Source organism: Canis aureus, chromosome 16 (assembly GCF_053574225.1).
Source record: "Canis aureus isolate CA01 chromosome 16, VMU_Caureus_v.1.0, whole genome shotgun sequence".
NCBI classification, from domain to species: Eukaryota; Metazoa; Chordata; class Mammalia; order Carnivora; family Canidae; genus Canis; species Canis aureus.
In genome coordinates this window covers 61,631,625-61,639,822 of record NC_135626.1, presented here as the reverse complement: position 1 = coordinate 61,639,822, position 8,198 = coordinate 61,631,625, and the positions used below count along the sequence as shown (strand labels likewise).

The 8,198-nt window shown below is 59.9% G+C and overlaps 1 long non-coding RNA gene across 1 annotated transcript; it reads left to right on the top strand.

Annotated features, from left to right (window-relative positions):
* Nucleotides 1-691: 691 nt before the first annotated feature.
* On the top strand, nt 692-6,720 carry LOC144285412 (uncharacterized). The gene is made up of 2 exons (XR_013353688.1): nt 692-810; nt 4,893-6,720. It is a non-coding gene; the product is annotated as an uncharacterized LOC144285412 (long non-coding RNA).
* Nucleotides 6,721-8,198: the final 1,478 nt, after the last annotated feature.

Below are 8,198 nucleotides of genomic sequence, written 5' to 3'. Positions count from 1 at the left end.
CGGTTAAGTGCCTGCCTTCGGCCCAGGGCGTGATCCTGGAGACCCAGGATCAAATCCCACGTTAGGCTCCCTGCAGGGAGCCTGCTTCTCCCTCTGCTTGTGTCTCTGCCTCTCTCTCTCTCATGAATAAATAAATAAAATCTTTAAAAAAAAAAAAAAGGGATCACCCTCTAAAATATGCACACTGATTGAGAATAACCGAAAGCAGACCGGTGATTGCCTGAGCACACGGATGGAGGGAGCGTGGCCAGGGGCAGGAGGGAAAGATTATAATTGGGCACAAGGAAACTTTGGGGGATGATGGATGTGCTCGTTAGTGTGATTGTGGTGATCATGGCACGGTCACATGTGTATGTCGAAAATGACCAAGCTGCACTTCACGTATATGCAGTATTTTGTGTTTGCATTTCTGCTGCATCTCAGTACAGCTTTTTCTTCTTTAATATATGTGCAGGGGTGTGTAGTGAGAAGACCAGAAGGAAACAGACCAACACATGAACGGCAGCTTTGTCTGGGGGAAGGAATCGGGGCTGGATCGGTCTAGAGTCAGGGTGAGGCTGAGGCCCCGCGGCCAAGCCCCTGGACCAGCCCATCCCTGCCCCAGGCGAACCCCATGACTCACCAGCAAAGGCATGGAGCATCAGGCGGCTAGAGGTCAGCTCCTCCCTGGGGAGGGGAGGCTGCAGGGCCGGCGAGGCAGGCAGGTGAGGCGGACACAGCAGGCGTGGTAGGCAGGCTGGCCGCTGAGGCCCACTCTGGCCGGGAGCCTCGGCTGGTTCCACTCAAGGGCAGACGGGCAGCAGAAGTCAGGTAGGAGACCAGCAGTAATTACCCCACCAGGAGGGCCGGCTTGGCACCTCTCCTTCATTCCCGAGGAGAGAGGTCACCTCTGGCACCTGGGCCTGCCCTAGTAGTGGCATTGCCCAGCAGCAGAGCTGGCGGGGTTGCTCATGACCCTGCAGGACAGGTCAGGCAGAGAGGCTGGCCTGGGAGGAAGTCCACCGGGGACCTGGCCTAATTCTCACACCATCCCCAGCAAATGCTCAGCCCCCAGAGTTTCTATTTCGAGCACCCAGGTCCCAGGGCTCTGCAAAAGAGCTGGCTTGATAAATCATGGCGGACGAGTGAATGGGTGGACGGATGGATGAATGGATGGATGGGTAAGTGGGCGGATGGATGGATGGGTAGATGGACAGATGGATGAGTGGGTGGATTGGTGGGTGGATGGGTGGATTGGTGGATAGATGGATGGACAGAAGCATGGGTGGGTGGATGGATGGGTGGGTAGGTATGTGGGTGGGGGGTGAATGCATGGATGGGTGAGTGGATGGGTGGGTGGGTGGGTGGGTGGGTACGTGGGTGGGTGGGCAAATGTGTGGATAGGTGGGGGGTGGATGGATTGGAGTGGATGAAATGAGACCGTGGTCCTACAGGTCACCTCTGGGCTAGCAGGAGGCACACATGGCCTTGTAAGGAAAAGTGCGCAGGGAGCAGGGTCAGCAGCACGGGCGCTGCCTGAGTCACTCGGTTATTCCTGGCCACGGAGGACATCCAAGGCGGGCGTGGGGCTGAACGAGGGGCCCCCTGGCTGCCAGGAGCTTGGTGAGGCCCGTGGTGGGGAAGTTCAGCCCCGGGGTGAATGGAGCAAGAATGTCTGGGGCCCAGGGAGGAGGTTTTCAGACGGCAGCTGGGGCGGGCGTGGGGTCAGTGTCCAAACTGGGGCCTGAGCGCTGTTAACAGAGATGCAAAAGCTGACATCTCGGCCTGCTCGCGGCGGAGCGGGTGGCTGGCCAGCCCTTCCTCAGGCCTTGACCGACTCGGGGCAGAGATGTGACCATGAATAAGGAGCCACAATTATCCCTCCCTTCCACTGCCCTGTCACAGACCTGGCTGGTGCACGGGGAGGAAGGGCAGCCCAGCGGCCCCCGCTGCTTCCAGAGTCCAGGGGAGCCCAGGGGGCTACAGGTGCAGCAGGCTGTGCGTGGAAAGCTCACAGCAGGGACAGCCATGGGCTCAGCTCCGCACAGAGAGGCTGCAGAGGTCTGAGGGGTGCTGGGAACCCGAGTTCATACTGCAGCTCTGCCTCGTCTAGCTGTGTGGCCTCAGACAAGTTACCTCACCTCTCTGAGCCTTGGTCTCCACTGTGAAACGAGGTTAAAAATACTGGGTCTGGGGGCACCTGGGTGCCTCAGTCAGTCGAGCATCCAACTCTTGGTTTCAACGGTGGGCTCCACACTCAGCAGGGAGTTTGCCTGAGATTCTCTCCCTCTCCCTCTGCCCCTTCCAGCTCTCTCAGCCTCCCAAATACATAAATACATCTTTTTTTTATTTTTTCTAAGATTTTATTTATTTATTCATGAGAGACACAGAGAGGCAGAGACACAGGCAGAGGGAGCTCCCCTATGGGGAGCCCAATGTGGGACTCGATCCTGGGACTCCGGGCTCATGCCTGAGCCAAAGGCAGATGCTCAATTGCTGAGCCATCCAGAAGCCCCTAAATACATCTTTTTTAAAAAGAAAATAAATATCTATGCAAAGCGGTTGGCATATAGTTTGTGCATACCACGTGGTGACTGTTATTATCTTATGATTATTCTTAGTAGATGAGTGTTAGTGTCATCGTTTTATTACTGTCCAGTCCTCGCATCTGTGATCCCAAGGCAAGATCTGTCCCCAGCCGTCCAGCCTCCTCCCCGACTCCAGGCGCTTCACACTGGTGACATAGAACATCATAAGCTACTTCTTGTGGGTCTGAAAGATTTTGTCCCATCTTTTCTGACTTTGCAAAAAACCCTCAGCATCCTTCCTGCCTCAGCCTTAAACTTGGCCACTTGCTTCTGGCCAGGCTGCCCCTTCCCCGGCTTTGGTGGCCTCCAGAGTGATCCTCCCGAGTCCTCGGGGGCTGGTACCTTCCCCAGTTAGGAGGGGGCTGGGAGGGGAGGCTCGGGGAAGGCCGGGGAAAGTGGAGTCTCGGCCTCTGAGGTCAGCCCATCTATTTTTACATCCCTTCCAAAAGGAGCCAGGACAGCAGCCCCATGGCCGTCACTCAGCGTGCCTATAATCCCCAGGGAATCCAGTGTCTTTGGGAAATTGGACCCAGGCTGGGGATGCTCAGGGGCCCTCGGTCCCCAAGGAGGGCCTGAACTGGTGGAGATCCTGGCCTCTGGGGTCAGACAGTCGGTCCAGCCGGACCCAAGAATGGGGCCAGGGGCTCCCCTCTGAGAAGCAGGATGACCTCCCGGTCTGTTGAGGACCAACCCCTCGGGGGGTCGAGTCGCCAGAGGGTCTCCGGGCTGGCATGTGGCAGAGAGCTGCCTGGTTGGGCTCCCGGACCGCAGGCATTCTGGAAAGGGCTCACCCTGCGGCAGGCCCTGCTGCTCTGAGGAGGGCACACTGGACGCGGCGGTGGGGTGGCCGCAGGTAGGGTCAGCACGCTGACTTGATCAGAAACCTAAAGGCCTCAAGGTCTGCCCTGTGAGGGTCAGGGATCTGCGTGGGCTGGAAGGTCCCGAGTACTAGTGCTAGGTCGTCCAGACCCCACTTCGAGAAGAAGGGGCTGGTTTCCCAGCCGAGGCTCAGCTCCGGCCCCCGTGGGGCGTTCCCATGGTGGAAGAGGTGGTCTCAGCCAAGGGCACATGCTTCCCAGGGCAGTGGGCCTCCGGTGAGCAACGAGGAAGGGATGTAGAGTCCCCCCACCCAACTCCAGCATCCTGACGCTCCCCCAGAGTCAGCTGAGCTTGCTTTGGGTGAAACCCCAAAGCCCTTGCACCTCCTGACCTCACGCCTGCCCCTCAGGATCGGCTTCCTGGGAACCCACGTTGCACGCAAGGGACCCAGTGGGACTCGGCCCTCGTGGAGGAGGCTGGGCGGTGCCTCTGAGCCACCGGAGCCCACTGCCCGTCCCCAGGAGATCCCACACAGACCCCTAGCTCAGTCTCCCCAACAACATAACCCGCCTCCGGGACGTCTGCAACAGGTTCAGCAACATCCCCCCAAAATTCATGTCCACACGGAACCTCAGAAAAGGAGGAAACAGGGTCCTCATACGTGTAACTAGTTAGGGATCCAGGATGAGAGCCTCCTGGACTCAGGCTTGGCCCTGAATCTAATGACGTCCATGAAGAGGAAGGGACACAGAGACACCCAGAGAAGGCCACGTGAAGATGGAGGCCCAGCTGGAGCCGCCGCTCCAAGCCCCGGACCCCCTCCCCCAGCCCCCTGGAGCCAGGGTTCCCCCGCAGAGCCTCTGGAAGAACCAGCGCTAAAGTATCCACCCCCTGAAGCAAGGCCACTTTCAGAGGCGAAATGGTCTAAAGATGCGAGCACTGCCGTGTGTCCCACACAAGCCGCCTGTCCCCCCAGATCCTGTGCCACACGGCGGGGTAGTCTTATCTTGAGGCACCTTGGAGTCTTTGGCAGGAGAAGCAGGATAGGATTTAACCAAGAGAAATGAGTCCCTTGCAGCTGTCACCGAGCATTTGCTGGAACGGGACGGGGGACCCACAGCAGGGTGACCTGCTGCCCCATTTGAGCCCCGAGAGGCCCACGGTGGAGGCAGCCCCAGTCCTCGGCGAGAGGGCACAGTGGGCCAGCCTGGCGCCCCGAAGAGGCCGTCTGGGCACCCCCCGAGAGACAGCAGGGTTGGAAAGCCCGGAGGAGATGAGTGTCAAGAAGGGAAACAAAGACACCCTTGCGCAGCGCCTCCATCCTTCTGGCAAAGACGGAATACGACCCCGGGGAGCGAGCCGCGAGACAGCGGGTGTCACTTCGGGGATTCTGTGTATGAGTTACACGCTCGGCTGTGTGCACCTAAACCTGTCGTGGCGCCGTGTAAAGAAAAATGGTTGATTTTATGCTAACAGTTCAAATTCTTGATGTTTCTTGGCTTCCAGGGGCACAAACCAGCAAACGGAAACAGCACGACAAGCGGAGGGACAGCAGAAGGGCCGGGGAGAAAGCTACGGTCCTTGCCATTTAACGTCGCTCTTCTCCCGTTTGGAGGAAGGAGTCGTCTACACCAGCAACAAAGCCCGAATGGCAGATGTGCCACAGCAGAGGGACCGACGCTGAGAGGCAGGGCCAGGTCGGAGCAGGGGTTCCATGGAAGCCTGGGGGGAACAGGGGCTACCAACCACGTTCTGTGGGAGACCCTGGAGGACACGCGGGTCACGGGAGGGATGACAGAGCCAGCGAGGGGAGGCTCCTCTGCAGGACGGGGCTGGCAGACAGTGGTGCCATGGGGACCCAAAGTGTCATCACAGTCCCCCTGTTAGAGAGGGAGCCCACGAGGGCCAAGGTCTGGCTCGTAGTTGGTCCGCTGGCTCCGAGGACCCACGCAGCCCCGTTTCCTGGCCCCTGGAGATCACCGGCTCTTGCACGCACCTCGTGGTTAACAGAAGCCCCACGTTGGTTCACAATCCAAGACGTGGGAGCTCTCGTAACAAGGAGACCAAGTAAAAGCCACCCAAAGTGTACCCCTCCCTCTGCTAGTCAGAATGACAGCCCCCGAAGAAGTCTTCGCCCTACTCCCCAGATGCTGAGAGCCCGTCCGGTTCCGTGGCAAAGGAGAAATAAGGCTGCAGACAGAATGAAGGAGTCTAATCAGCTGCCTTCGAGTCGGGGAGATGATTCTGGATCATCTGACTGGGTCCAATGTGATCACAGGGGGTCCCCCGAGGTAGAGAGGGGCACGGGAGGGGCGAGGGAGAGAAGATGTGACCCCAGGGGAAGCCAGGGCGAGGCCGAGGGAGGGGGCCTCGGGGGGAAGGAGCGAGGCCGGCCTGCAGAAGGCGGAGAAGGTTCTTCCCCGGAGCCTCCAAGGGGGAGCGCGGCCTCGCCCCACCGAGGCTCCAGCCCAGGGAGGCTCATTTTGGGCCCATGACCTCCAGGACTGTCGAAAAATATGTTTGTGGGGCTTCAAACCACGAGGTTCACAGGATTCAATAAGCAGCAATAGGAAATAATATATCACCCCCCACCCCCGCCCGGGCCAAGGCCGTATATGAGAGGCCATGCTTTGTCCTGGGGAAATAGCGGAGACCGCACACCCTGGAGGACGAAGGCCGCAGCGCCGGTGGCCCCTCTCGCGTGCCCATCCGAGTGACTCGTGCTGCCCTCGGAGGCACAGACCCCGGGGGAGGGGGGGATAGAGACCACGGTCCCGCGGGAGCTGCTCCGCCGGGCGTCAGTCCTCGGCTGGCCCAGAGCGACGCGGCCTTGGACCTGTGCTGCGTGGCAGGCTCTGCCACCAACCCCGCGGGAGGATCCGGAGTCCGGCTCCGGTTCACTCTCCGGGCCTCGCGCCATGGCTGGGTTTAGGCTCCTGCCCTCTGTCCTCACGCAGTCCTGCCGACGGGTCATCCTGGAGGTCACTGTTCGGGCCGCGCCCCTGAGGCTCTCATGCTAACCGGACCCCACGAGCGAGAAGCTGCCGGTGGCTCCGAGGTCTCGGTGCGATGCGTGCCCCCAGGGGGTGAGGGCCAACCCCAGGACGTACCCAAGGGCCCGGAAGCCTGAGGTGTGCTGGGACATTAAAAGTGGGGGAGGGGGGTGGCGCCTGGCTGGCTCAGCAGTTGAGCATCTGCCTTTGGCTCAGGGTGTGACCCCAGGGTCCTGGGATCGAGTCCCGCATCAGGCTTCTCCCTCTGCCTGTGTCTCTGCCTCTCTCTGTGCGTCGCTCATAAATGAATAAATAAAATCTTTTTGAAAAAATAAATAAAAGACGAGGACAAATGATGGCGTCTGACACCTGCTACCCCTTCCATTCCGGAAGGGGCATAGTCCGCATTTGAGAATCCAACAAAGGGTTTCGGCTTTTCGAGGACCCGGAGCGGGAGCAGTAGCGGGACCTGCAGCGGGCAAAGCCCTGCCACGCAAGCCATGTGACCTTGCTGACCTGGTGGTTTCAGAGGTGGGGGTGAGGAGATGCCCTGTGCCTTGATGGCAGCCCCAGCGCCGAGTCGCAAGGTAGATCCCCAGGGCCCTGGGGCAAGCCACACCTGTTGCAGCAGAGAATCACGAGTCGTCTGGAAACCAGCTCCTCCTGTGCTCTTGGCTCCAGAGGGACTGGCTGGCCATCAAGACTCGGTCGCACACCAGCACTGCCAGGGGAGCCAGGTCACATTGGGCCCCCTGAGAAGGTCAGGCGCATCCAGTGGTGACCCAGCATGAGGTGGGACAGAAGGCACAAGCACCATCACCGGGCGCCTAGAGCAGTGGGAAGGCGGGAAGCGACCCCCTTGGACCGAGGGACCCATTTATGGCAAAGAAGGTGCAGGAGTGGCCGGTGACCATGACGCTGTCACACTGTGCCGCTCGGAAGCCACTGGCCTGGTAGTGGGACAGGGTGGCCTTTCCAAAGTGTAGCTGAGACGCCCATTTGGAGCCGTGACGTCCACCTCCAGGATGCAAGGATACAGAATAAACCCGAGATCAACGACTGTGGTGGGGGCCGTGTCCCCAGCAGGTGGAACCCATCGGTCCAGGAGCCAGCCCGGAGCGGGGGGAGTGTTCCCACTGACTCTCACTTCCAGGCACAACCTTGGGGAGTGTGCGCTTTTCTCAAGTGGGTGTAGACGGCCTGATTCCCAGAAGGAGTCGCTTCCACCAGGGTCACAGCAGCTCCTCTGCCGGTTGGTCTCTTCGGGCTCCTGCGCCAGGAGGGCCACCGGCAAGGGAAGGTGTCGCCACCCTGGCAGGGTCGTCACTCTGATCCGTGGGGGAGACGGGGCTGCAGTTCACCATGGGGCAGCAAAGACGGTGAGCGGCACCCGGGAAGTCCTGAGTGTGACCTTATTTGGATAAAGGGTCTTTGCAGATGTAACTCAGTTAAGGATGGAGGGGAGATGCCCCTGGATTACCCGGCTGGATTCTAAATCCAGCAACAGGTTCCTTACAGGGGACAGAGCCGGAGCACAGACACAGAGGGGCCAGATCGTGAGAAGAGAGGCACAGACCGGAGGGATGAGGCCACGAGCCAAGGACCACCCAGAGCTGCCAGAAGCTGGAAGAGGCAGGAGGGATCCTCCCCCGGAGCCCCACAACCCCGTGACCCCAGCCTTCTGGCCTCCAGGCCTACGAGAGGAGAACTCCCATGCCTTAAGCCCCCCAGCGTGAGCTAATCTGTTGCAGCAGCTCCAGAAACTCATTTGGGGACCACGCAGCATCAGGGAGGATGCGTTGCCGGCGGGGGACTTGCT